Below are 14,014 nucleotides of genomic sequence, written 5' to 3' on the forward strand. Positions count from 1 at the left end.
CTCTTGTTGCATAGGTCCTGCTTTACCTTGATCTTAACCATCCAGTAGAAAAGTATGAAGATGAAATATAGGAAGTAAAGCCATGTTGTTATGTTGAGCTGTGGGGGACTCAGGTCAATAATTTCTGACATTGCCAGTTAAACAGAAGACCCAATGCTGTTATGAGCTACTGGACTCTTTTAGAATATTTTGCTGAGTTTACACACCTATAATATTCAACAACGGAACTTAAAAAATGGGGTATAACTATGAATGTCCATTTTGTATCTGTGTATTCAAAGTGGTTGGGATAGATATATAGTTACATTCTCTTAATGAATAGAATGATTTTTTCTAATGGTGTTTGTAAGTAGGATCACAGGTCTGCATCTTGTACAGCATTTAACCACTAAGAAGAATATATGCAGTGTATTATTTGTTGAAACTGTACTTTCGATTTGATTTGAAACTGTCTCATTGCTATATGTTTATCAATAAAACTTTGAAAAGAAAAAAAAAGAAAGGTGACATTCCTATATTTCTCAGCAGGAGGAGCTTACTGATATTATAGATTGTATTATTTTACATAGTAAAACAGCAGTTGCTCCAACTTTTACCGTTTTTCACATCTCCCTATCCTTTCTCTTTCAAGCTTAGAGCTCTACATTTTATGGTGAGAAACCAGGTGTTTGATAATTTGTAATTTAATTTTGCTTCAGTTTCCCCTTTTGCTATTTATAATTAAATTTAGATTCCTGACCCCCACCCATTGATTCCAGCCAGTGGCCAGGCCCCGTGCCCTGCTGGAACTTCTGGCCTCCAGCCAGCAGTCAGGGCTGGTGTGGAACCCTGAAGTGGAACTGCTACCAGAGCAGCTAGTAGTGAGATCCAGCCAGCTAATCCAGGAGCAGAACAGCTTGCCAGTGGGGCACAGCGGGTTCACTTCTGTGGGCTGCAGCAGGAAGAAGCCAAACACAGCAGCCAGACACAAGCCAGGCCCAGATGAAAGAATTTGAACTTGGTAGATTTGAACTAGTAAGCTGAGACACTGCTACATTCAGATCTATGAGAGGATTCTCTCTCTCTCTCTCTCTCTCTCTCTCTCTCTCTCTCTCTCTCTCTCTCATTCTAGAGAGGAAGTAACATATGCCTACAACAAGAGAACAGTGCTATAATAAAATGACAAAAAGAAGGAGCAAAATGTAGTCTCAGGCACCAAGCCCACCAAGAACAAATGCAGGAGACACTAGCATTGAAGAAATTGGAAGCCACTCTCCTGAAATCTCTGAAATAATAGGGTCTGAAGGAAAGAAACAACTGTAGAAAGGTATAGAGGATATCAGGTCAGAAATAATCTCTGAAGTAAAAAAGGAAATGATAACTATAATGAATTACTAAGTGCTTCTAAAGTAGACACTGATGAAAAATAGAGAATAGAAAAACGATGCAAACTTTGAGAAATATAGGAAAGAACTAGAATGCATGAAGCAGATTCAAAGGTATCTCCAGGAAATTAATACCACAGTCACAAGCTGGCAAAACTGTTTGAATGAAATTGAAGATAGAGTTTCAGATCTTGATGATACCATTGCAGCTAGTGAAAAAGTAAGAAAAGATCTGTTAAAAACAATTAGAATTCAGGAAAAAAATTCAACATCTGCAAGATGATGCAAAAATGAACAATATGAGACTAATAGGCATCAGTGAGAAAGGAGTCAATACAAATGATATAAAAAGAATAAGGGCAGAAGTAATAACAGAAAACTTCCCAAATTTGGGGAAATAATCTGAGATTCTGGAAACTGAAGCTTATAGAACTCCAAAGAACATCAACCCAATTAAAACCACACACAGACATATAATAATCAGGATCCCAAAAATTCAACACAATAACTTATACTAAAAGCCACAAAAGAAAATAAACAGATCACATTTAAAGGAAAACCCATCAGTAGATTTCTCTTCACAAACCATCAAGTCAAGAAGGGCATGGAGAAAACTACTTCAAGTCCTCCAAGAAAATAAATTCCAACCCAGCCTCCTATACCCTGCAAAACTCTCAAATTTGATGGAGAAGTGAAATACTTCCATGACAAAGAACTACTAAGGAATTTCATGATGACAAAGCCAACCCTACACAGACTAATAAAAAATATTCTAGAATGGGACCAAAATGACCACAACTCCACAAATGAGAATGGAAATATCCCACCAAATAGGACAAACAATTAAACACAGGAGAAAGAGGTATACGACAGCAGGTAAATAACATTTCAATCATAAGTGAATACATCTGACTTGTAACCATTCATGTAAATGGACTCAATTCACAATTGAAAGAAGTAGACTGTCACAGTGGATTAGGAAGCAAAATGCAACAATATGTTATATAAAGAAATACACTTAACTCATAAAGAAATTCATAGGCTGAAAATCAAAGGATGGAAAACAATACTACATGCCCAAGCACCTCAGAAAGAAGCAGGGGTAGCAGTACTGTTTTCAGACAGTTTGAACTTCAAAGAAAGAATGATCAAATGAAATAAAGAAGGCCACTACATACTGGTTAGAGGGAACATTCAAGAGGAAGAGGTAACACTCATAAATATGTATGCACCAAAGACAGGAGCACCCAAATATATAAGACAAATTTGATGGACATGAAAAGTCTGATATCCAATACCACAATCTTAACTGAAGGCCTTAATGCCCACTTATCCTAAAAAGATAGGTCAATCAGGCAAAAAATAAGCAAAGAAGTATCAGAACTGAACTAGAACTTGGAACAAATGGACTTAGCAGAATATACAGAGTGTTCCAACCAACCACATCTGAATACACATTTTTTTTAGCTGCATATGGGACATTTCCTAAAATATACCAAATAGTAGTCCATAGGTCATGCATAGATCTATGCAAAAAACCAGAAACTATCCCATGCATGGTATCAGAACACAGTGCAATGAAACTGAAAATAGATAAAAGAAACCACAAAAACCCCATAAATACGTGGAAATTAACCTCAGTAACCAATGGGTTGCAAATGAAATTAAACAAGAAATTAAACAATATCTAAGATTCAATGAGAATTTAAATAGAACTTACTGAAATTTATGGGATGCAATGAAAGCAGTTTTTAGAGGGAAATTTACAGCTGTGAACTCACACATTAGGAAAACAGAATGAGAACAAATAAATACCCTAATGCTGCACCTCAAACATCTTAGAAAAAGAAGAGCAAACAAAACCCAAAGCCCAAAGGAGGGAGGAAATTATAAAGATTAGAGCAAAAATTAATGCAATTGAGACAAAGAATACAATACAAAGAATTAACTAATCGAAAGCTGGTTCTTTGAAAGACTAAATAAAATTGATAAGCCCCTAGCTAACCTCATCAAAAAAAGTAAAGAAAAACTAAAATTCAAGCAAGAAGGAATGAAATGGGCAAAATTACCACAGACCCTGTGGAAATTAAGATCATCAGTAGCTATTTTGACAAGCTATACTCTCACAGAATCAAAGACACAGAAGAAATGGATAGATTCCTAGAAAGGTACAAATAACTCAAACTGAATCAAGAAGATATAAGAACTCTCATAATCCAATAAAAGCCAATAAAATTTGAAACGTAAACAAAACCCTACCAACAAAAATGTCCAGGATCTGATGGATTCATAGCTGAATTCTACAAGAAATTCACAGAATATAAAATCCCAATACTCCTCAAACTCTTTAATGAAATTGAAAAGGGAACAATTCCCCAAAAATCATTCTTGGAGGCAAGTATTATACTGATACCAAAACCAGAGAAAGATTCAACTTAAAAACAGAACTACAGGCCAATCTCCCTCATGAACACAGAGGCAAACATTCTCAATAAAATCCTAGCAAATTGAATACAGCAAATCATCAAGAAGGTTATACATCATGACCAGATAGGATTCATCCCAGTGATGTAAGGACAGTTCAACATACACAAATCTGTAAATGTAATGCGTTATATCAACAGAGCCAAATCCAAAAACCATACGATCATCTCAATTGATTCAGAAAAGGCTATTGATAAAGTCCAACATTCATTCATGTTCAAAGTCCTACAGAAAATTGGAATAGATGGCCTCTACTTCAGTCTCACAAATGCCATCCATGAGAATTCAACTGCCAACATAATTCTAAATGGGGCAAAACTGAAATTTTTTATTGTCAGATCAGGTACAAGACAAAGATGTCCTCTGTCACCACTCCTATTCAGTATAGTACTGGATTCATTAGCTAGCACCATTAGACAAGAAAGATAAATAAAAGTAATAAGAATAGGCAAAAAAGAAGTTAAACTATCACTATTGGCAGATGACATGATACTCTACTTGTAAGATCCAAAAAATTCTGCTAAGAAGCTACTAGAATTAATACATAAGTTCAGTAGCATTTTCCCCTTTCCTCTACCCAGATAACAAATACACTGAAGTATAAATTTGAGAAACAATACCTTTTACAATAGCATCATGGAAAATGAAATATTTAGGAATTAATCTATCTAAAGAAGTCAAAGATCTATTCAATGAAAATTACAGTACTCTGAAAAAAGATCATAGAGGATTTCAGAAAATGGAAAGATATTCCATGCTCCTGGATAGGAAGAACCAACATTATGAAGATAACCATACTCCCAAAATTGTTACACATATTTAATGCAATACTTTACAAAATACCACTAATATAACTCACAGACCTAGAGAAATAATTCCTAAAGTTTACTTGGAACCAGAAAAAAACCTAGAATAGCAAAGGCAATCCTGGGCAACAAAGCCAAGCCAGCAGGCATCACGATCCCTGACTTGAAATTATACTACAATGCTACTGTGATAAAATCAGCATGGTATTGGCAAAAAAACAGACCCGAGGATCAATAGACTAGATTAGAAAATGCAGATGCAACTACAAACATACTCAGCTATCCTATCTTTAACAAAGGTGACAAACATGCTTCCTGGAAGAAAGATAGCTCTTAACAAATGGTGCTGGAAAAACTGCTTCTATACCTGCCAAAAACTAAAACTTGATGCAGATCTGTCATTATGCACTAAAGTAAAGACAAAATGGATTAAGTGTCTAAACATTAAAACAGAAACACTAAATCTCCTGGAAGAGTGAGCAGGAGGAAATCTTGAAGACATAGGGTTGGTAAAGAGCTCATGAGGAAAAATCAAACTGCATTGGAAATACTTGAAAGAATTAACAACTTGGACCTCCTCTTATTGAGAAACTTTCGCATGGCAAAAGAAATTACCATTGTGAAATGACAACCCACAAATTTGTAAAAAATCTTAACTAATAAGCACTCAGACAAAAGTCTTCTCTCTAGAATTTATAAAGAACTAAAAAAAAATTACGGCTCTAAAATTTAAAGACCCAATCCAAAAATGGGCATCTGAGATAAATACACATTTCTCAGAGGAAGAAATACAAGAAGCAAATAAAAACATGAAAAAATGCTCCACGTCACTAGGTATTCATAAAACATTAATTAAAACAACACTGAGATACCATCTCGCCACAGAAAAAATGGCTATCATACAGAAATTAACCAACAAGTGTTGGAGAAGCTGCAGTAAAAATGTAACCCTGTCCACTGCTGGTGGGAATGTGGACTCTTGTAATCATTATGGAAATCAGTTTGAGACTCCTCAAAAAGCTAGAACTGGAAATCTCTTTCAATCCAGCTGTCCCCCTTCTGGGAATTTTCCCAAAAGGCCTGAAATCATCATATCAGAGTTACACAACTTTGCCTATAGTTATTAACACCACAATTTGTTATAACCAAATCTTGGAAACAGCCATAATTCCTGTCACCTGAGGAATGGATGAATAAGATGTGGTGTTTGTATTAAATGTAGTATTACTCAGATATAAAGAATGATAAAATTGAAGCCTTAATATATAAGTGGATGCAACTTGAAGATATACTCAAAGTAAAATAAACCAGACTCACATGTGTAAATATAGTATTGTCTCACTAATGTAAGAACTCAAAAGAAGAAATAGAAATTGAAAGGAATTTCCACTTAACACAGTTAAATGGAAAATGGGAACTTAAGAATTAAACAGCGAAGGCAGAGCAAGGAGAAAATTTAGGAAGTATGGCAGGGGCAAAAGCATTCATTTATGTAAACAAGATGGTTAAGACAATTGTCCCAAGAATCTCCATCAATTTTTTAAAAATGGCAGTTAGTGGGTAGAATTCTCACCCTCACTAGATATGTCTGCTGATATCTGTGAACTAAGCAACTACATTGAGCATAGCACTGTGTAATACTAAAACCATGCTTGGAATACCTATCATTCTGGTTTTCTAAATGTGTACTGCTTCTAATGTCATATTATTTGTTGCTATACTCTCTTTAAAGTAAATGTTCGCAAAAAAAAAAAAAATAAAGGCAATAAAAGAAAACACAAGAAAAATGTCATAGGATTATCCTGCTACAATGCTGCATATAGTTTGATTTCTACATTTCTGTGTCAAAATGTGTAATTGTTTTTTCACACTCTATAGGGATTGGAGTTTAGAAATCCATAGTTGTTGGAAAAGAGCAGTTCCATGTTATGTCTAAGGTGTTTGATATTCAGACAGATAGTGGTGTTAAGCCAAACTGCCTCTGTTACAGAGTTATAATGCCATTAAGCTTCTCTTCTGACTGTTTAAAATTAAAATTTGCAGACCAAAAATTAGAGACAAAGAGGGGCTACAAGGATAGCCATTATTTTGACCCTAGCCCTTCCAGGTCAGTAAGGACTCTGAACATAAGAGAACTTGTGCTGTGACATCCTGTAACTCAGTGGTGTCCCAAATTTTCTGAACAAGGAGATTATGGGGCCACAGAGAAAAGTGACTGACGATGTAGAGTGTGCCTAAGAACAGTCATCTAGACAGAAAACATTCTCTCAGGCTTTCACAGAAAGCTGATTGATCAAGCAATGGCCTTGACTTGTCTAGATGGCTGACTCTGACAAAAGATCTGCAAGGTGCTGAACATGGTTCCAGGGTAAATCCTGAGGGAATTTGACTAACCTTGTCAGATACAAAAGTTACATTTTTAGTTATATAGGTCTTGCTTTAACTTGGTCTTAACCATCCAGCAGAAAAGTATAACTGTGAGGTATAAAAAGTAAAGCCATCTTAACATGATGAGCTGTAAAAGGCTCAAGTCAACAACTTCTGACAATTACCAGTTCTGCTGATAACCCACTACTATTATGGACTATTGGACTACATTGGGTTATTTTGCTGAATTCAAGTACCTACAATATTTGAACTGGCATCAAGTATGAAAAAGTCCTTTACAGATTTCTCTTAATAAAGCTTCTCTAACATCAATTGAATACTCATCTTTGGTAAAAGAAAACAAAGAAAGGGGCATATAAATAAAGGACCATTTTGTAGTCAAAAATATCTATATGTATATACAAAATAGTTAGGACAGATATATAGTTATTTCTCTTAATTCAGTGAGAAGAAAGATTTATACTAATATAGTTTAGACAAGATATCATGTCTGCATCTTGTCCTCTGAATAACCATTACAAAGACAACAATATGCAATGCATTAGTTATTGTAACTGTCCTACTAACCCATTTTAAAATTGTTTCATTACTATTTTATATTCTCATTAAAGTGAGTAAAGAATAAAAAAATAAAAAAATAAATTTAATATACATTACAGGATTTGATCTATGTATAATTTTATTTTGAAAAGGCAATAAGATCTCTAGTCATTTCTATCTTTATCTATTTAAGGATATAGAACATGGTCTGAAACTGTTCACCTGATTTAATGATAGTGTTATTTAGATCAAAGAAGTTTGAATAAACTTTTTATTGTCTTCTCTGTGTAGTTTTACAGTGTTTAGTTACTTATGAGCATATTATAGAAAAGTAATTGAAGAAAAATTTAAAATTCCCTATCCTCCCACTCTGCCCCTTTAAAAAACAGAGAAAAAAGTAAATCTTATATTACAGTAACTAATGTTACATGTAGTAATGAATATAGTTGTTTCTTCTAACTTTATGCTTTGCTATATTAAAAAGTAGTACCCCTCTTTTTTTTTTTTTAACTCCATGGCTTTCTACCAGATATCCAAAAACTTGTAACACTCCTAATGTTTCTTCCAATATTTATCTACTTGTTTTAAAATTTATATTACTCTTTATTTTCCATCTTTTATTTACTTAATAGTTTTGAAAGAGAGCCTGTAGCTCCTTTATTTCCTCTGTTTCTCTGATACTAATGGTGTTTTCAAATATAAACTCAAAGTTTACGTTATAATGGCTACATATATGTCTATAGTTGGGTCTAAAACTGCTTTGATGTTTTTTCCTCCTTCACACATGACCTTGTTTTTTTTTCTGAAGTTAATAATTTCTTCATTTTAAAAGTCTGATTAATTTTCCTTACATCTATCATTTCCCAGGTATTCTAATAGCTCATACAAATGCCAGGAAAACAATTTTCCTGAGTGCTCAAATATATTATTTACTTTTGCGTCTCTGTCTTTCCCTGTGTACTTTTTGTCTTCCATTTTCTGGATCTCTGTGCAACCATTTCTGCTCTAAAAATTTGCTGCATTGTTATCAAGATTCACATCCTGTTTTTTTTTTAGATCCTCTTACTCTTTCTTCTGGAGATATTCTTAATTCTTGTAGAGTATTTACTGTAGTCCCTTCCTGAGAAAATAACTTTTTGAGAGTTGCATGCATAAAATTGCCTTTTGTCTGTTTTATGTTTGTGTAGCTGTTTGACCTGGCATAAAATTAAATTCATTTTTGATTTTATTTTTAATAATTGTAAAAAATTTGGGGGTACAGTGTTATAATTCACTGTATATATATACAAAATGTGTAGTGATTAAATTAGAATAATTGAAATTTTCCACTTCCTTACCATTTGTTTGTGTTTGGAAACTTTAAACTGCTGTTTTCTTATTCTTTATAAAATACATAAGAGGCTTCCAAATTATAGTTAGCCTCTTGTGCTATAGAACACGAGACCTTACTCCCCTTCCCTGTTTTGGTCCCTGGAGTCCCTCTAACTCCCTCCAGGCTATGCTTCTTATCTTCTAGTAGTCATTATTTTATTTTCCTCTTTGAGATCAACATATTAAGTTTATACATGAATGAAAAATGTTCTACAATGAAGCTAACCACTACCTTTAGAATTCTGAGGTCTGTACTGTACTGTTTTCTAGCCTCCAGTGATAATGCTGAGGTCAGATGGATCAGATGACCTGTATAATCTCTTCAGAAGATTCGAGAAGCTACTTTCCATTCCCATTATTTTCAAATTATGTGATACTGTGATCTGGTGTGATTTAGAGTGTGAGGCAGGAAGTGGACATTTTTAACCTTGCTCCCGAGTCCTTACAATAGGGAAAACTTAACTTTTTTTTTTTTTTTTTAACTTTTCTCTCTTTCTGTAATTCCCACTGTCCGGTGTTGGACTTCCTATATTTGTTGTCTAATTTTATTTCTTTAAAATTCCTCTTCCATTGAATGGATCTTTTCCTGTTTTTCTGTTTCTTTTTTTGCAGCATATTCTCAAATTTAGTCACACAACTGAATTTCTAATCTTTTTTCTTCACATATTTAACTTTGAGGATCACTTTTATATTTTCTGATCTTTTTCTACAATAGTTTTTATTTTGTAAATGCATACTCTTTTTATTTATGTATATTTATTACAGATTTTTTTTAATGTTTTTGTTGTTCCTATAGATCTCTGATTCTTTTGGATCCCTCTTTTCATTTTAGAAGATTTCTTAAATACTTGATGATGCTTGACTCTTTCTTTCTTTCTTTCTTTCTTTCTTTCTTTCTTTCTTTCTTTCTTTCTTTTTCTTTCTTCTTTCTTTATTTTTTGCAGTACTGGGGATTAAACTCAGGACCCTTCGCTTGCCAGGCAAGTGCTTATTCCACTGAGCTATCACCCCAGGTCCTCTTTTTTTAATGAATTTAGGACAGGGTTTACAGGGTGCACAGGATCTCACTACACAAATCATACTTGTAGTGAGCCTCTTGTTTTCAACCTCCCAAGTACTGGGATTACAGGCATGTGCCACCATGCCCAGCCTACATTTTTTTCAATGAAGGCTTTCTTAAGTATTTAATATCAAGGCTCAAATTGCAGACAAGTATGTCTAGTAATTAACTTGTAAATAGTTTTGTTGTTGTTTGTTGTTTTCACATGGAAGCTTCACACATGAATGACTATGGACTTTTTCTTAGGTGTGTTATTTTCTCAGGTAAAATTGTTTAAATCTCTTGATAGAAATTTATATATCTATATGTAAGTATATATATCTGTATATATATCTATATCTATATATCTATATATCTATATCTATATTTATATCTATATCTATATCTATATACTGTTGGATATCTATCCATCTATCTATCTATCCATCCAATAGTATAGAGAAGGAACTACTTTTTTATATACTCCTTTTTAAAAAATGATGTTTTGCCCCTGACTTCCACACTGTATTTGGCATTCTTGAGTTTTGAATAATTCCTTCAAAACTATTTCCATTATCCCACAGGGAAGAGTAGTCTGGCTACTCAGAGACCCTGAGGTCTATACCTTCTTTATACAAATCTCAACTTACTTCTTTATACTCACTCTTACTCAATATCTTGTAAATCCTCAGATTTTCTGGGTGAAATGAGGAAAATTTCTTGTTTCTCACAAACAGTTCCCTGGTTAGCATCCCTGGTTAGCACCACATTAATTCAGTTTCTTCCACAAACTTGATTCATTTTCTCTCTCTGCTATATACCTTTCCATCTTCCAGAGTCTGTTGCTATCTAGTCCCTTTGTGTCTCTTCTTTCATTATCATTTTTACTCATGTGTTTCATATTCATTCCTGTCCTGTCATTTCAGTAATGTTTCAGAGAGCACCTGTATGTATTATATTAAGTATGATTTATTCACCATCTATTAAACTTCAGGAGTCTTAAATTAAAGCATAGGTATAATAAAATTAAAAACTCAACATGTCAAACATCTCAGATCCAAGAAGTGCAAAGAAAGAGAAAAGCCAAACTTGAGGATAATCGAACCAGTTATGGCAACTTCCCAACCAACTTGACCCTAGGTTGGCAGTACCACCCCGAGGAGAAAATTTCCATCACTGCTTGCAGTTTTCATAATACAAAAATGGAAAAAAAAAACCCTTTGTCACAGGAGGTAAAACATTCTGGCCCTGAACTTTGAAATTAATTTGTTTACTGGTAGAATGATCTTTCCATTCCCACAGTTCTGATTCCAATGTTCTTTGGTTTAAAACCCTTTCTGTGACTCCCATTGTCTTGGGAGGAAGTGCAAGCAGCCCGTGCTTTTGCTGTATTTTCGAGGTCCCTTCCAGCCTCTTCTGCTACTTCTCTGGCATGTACCCCACATGTGATCACACTAGGCTCACGCAGTGCTTGAATGCATTATCTTCACCTTTCCAACAGGCCTTTCAAGCTATTCTTCCTTTTTTTCCCTGGTTTTTATCCTTTATGGCTCATGCAAGTTTCTCTTCCTCTAGAAATTTTCTTGACTCCCACCTTGCCTGGGCTGCTGTATGTGCTACTCCTTACCTCGCCCCTGGCATCTCACATACACTTCATCATCGACTTACCACACAATTGTTTGGATTTTTTTTTGTGGGGTGGGTACTTGGAATAAAACTCAGAAGCCTAGGCTTACCAGGCAGGCTCTGTGCCACTGAGCTAAGTCCCCAGCCCCTGCTCTTCCATTGAAACTTTTGGTTCACTTTTTTGTTTGTCTCCCTTTATTCCATAAACTGATTAAGTATGGGGATTTTTTATTCATGTTAGGATCCACATTGTCTACTGCATTTCCTCCTGGCACCTAGTAGGCATGTAATAAATATATTTGAATACATGAATAATAAATGAAACCTAGCTATGCAGCTCTCTCTGGTCTTGCTACATGAATAAAGCCTGGAAGATCTTCAGACTTGACTAGGTCACATGCCACAGACAAACATCATCTCCAATACCAACTGTCTCAATAGACTTTGGAGAACAATTTTCTGTTACAGCAGAAAATTTTAGGCTGAGGTTTCCAATGGGAACCTCAAGGAAAGAGGTTTTGCGTTGTTGGCTGCAAGCAGGACCTGTGCTTGCAGATGCCTGGTGATGCTTGGCTGTGGAGTCCTAGGGTTTTCCTGGTTTCTGTGCCAGGGCCAGGGTCAAGCTGTCCATGTCCACACACTTGCTTCTCTCTTTTTATCCTCTGGAATCGGAGTTGCAGGGCTCTCTGCTCCTTCTCCTACCCCAGCCCCAGCTCCCTTGTGGCATCCAGGATGGCCTGTCCTGCACCCAGTACTCAGGGTCCGATGCTGCCTTTCAAGTGAAAGTCTGTGAGCATTTGTCATATTTAACTCTGATATTTTTAATAAACAAATAAAATGTTTTTGATTTAGCAAAAACTCCATCTGTAGCTGTCTGAGATCTCATCTTCCTTTTTTCCTTGTTATATCCAGAGATCTCTTCTACTGTGATATACTTACAGACGCATGAAGTAGGAGGTAAGCTGACCAAGAAAAAGTTTCTGTTCAGCAGCCCAAGACAGAGGGAACTAGGTGACTATCACTAAACCACCACTAGTTAAGATAGAGCAGATTTATGAGCAGGAGTTTGTACCTTAGGCCTGTCATATTTTTTCACCTTTATGTTAGTTAATTGTAGAGTAACATAAATTAACTTTGGAACACAAGCAAAAATGGGAACTTTATTTATGAATTTCTTGGATTTCTTTACCTCAAGCCAAACAACTAAATTGCTACTTAGCATAAATTATTTATGGGCCCTGGCTCAATACCATCCAGCACCAGCCCCCGGAGGTATGGGAGATATAAAAGATTTAAAGCATCACTGCGACAGTGTTCGGGCCGCCATGGAGCCGTGTTTCTTTCCAGAAGGGTCCACTTTATTTTGTTGTAAATAAATAGAGGCTGAATTTCCAGGGAGGGAAGTTAGCTTCCAGCAGGACGGTGGTGGTGTTTTGCATATGTTAATTACACAACCCTTTTATGACAGATAGACACAGTGTTTGCACAGCCATTTCTCAAAAGACTCATAGACCAAAATGGATCTTTTCATTTCCTGGTGCACAGTCATTTCTCTCATTTGATCTCACTTCAAAATCTAGTTATCAAAGCTTGCCACTTCAGCTTATCAATTAAAAAATGGTCCTACCCCTGCAATTCTTGCAGAAACAAATGTACATCTGCAGTCTTTAAAATTCAAGCTCAATAACGCCTCACTAACACCTGTACACACCCACTGCCACTTCCCAGTCATCTTTACATAATTCTGACCTCAGCATAGCACCCTTTGCTCTGAAATACCTGGAGATACATTGCTTCTCAGATGCAGTCTCTTCCTAAGACAAGGTTATCCCTTCCTTTCCTTTAGATCAGACATATTTGACTTGGTTTACACGGCATTGGGAATCAGAAAACGCCACACAAAATTGTAAATTTCCAGCTTTTCCTCCCACTTCCATGTGCAGCGGTCTTTCAGGTCTGCTTTCTCTGAAAGCCCTTAAAGTTTTGCCTTCACTGCTCTAGGCTGTTCACCTGCTCAGGGTCACCTAAAATAGGCTCTTGGACTCTTTCAGACATTCCAAACAGAAGCAGGCCCTGGACCTGTGCTGCTGAATTTATAATATGAGGACAACATCCCCTATCTTGCTGCATTTTTCTTAGTATCGTTGTGGACATATATATTTTTAAATTAATTTTGATGAGAAAGAAATCATAATGAGACAGTTTCAAAGCAGGTTCGTAGGACAGTTACAATAATTAATACATTGCATATTATTGTCTTCATAGTAGTTATTGATAGTGCAAGATGAAGACATGATATCTTGTCTAAACACTATTGGTACAAATCTTCTCATTGAACTAAGAGAAAGTAGCTGTGCATCTATCCTAACTATTATATATATATATATATATATATA

Source organism: Octodon degus, unplaced genomic scaffold, assembly GCF_000260255.1.
Source record: "Octodon degus isolate 3935 unplaced genomic scaffold, OctDeg1.0 scaffold00244, whole genome shotgun sequence".
Lineage (NCBI taxonomy): Eukaryota > Metazoa > Chordata > Mammalia > Rodentia > Octodontidae > Octodon > Octodon degus.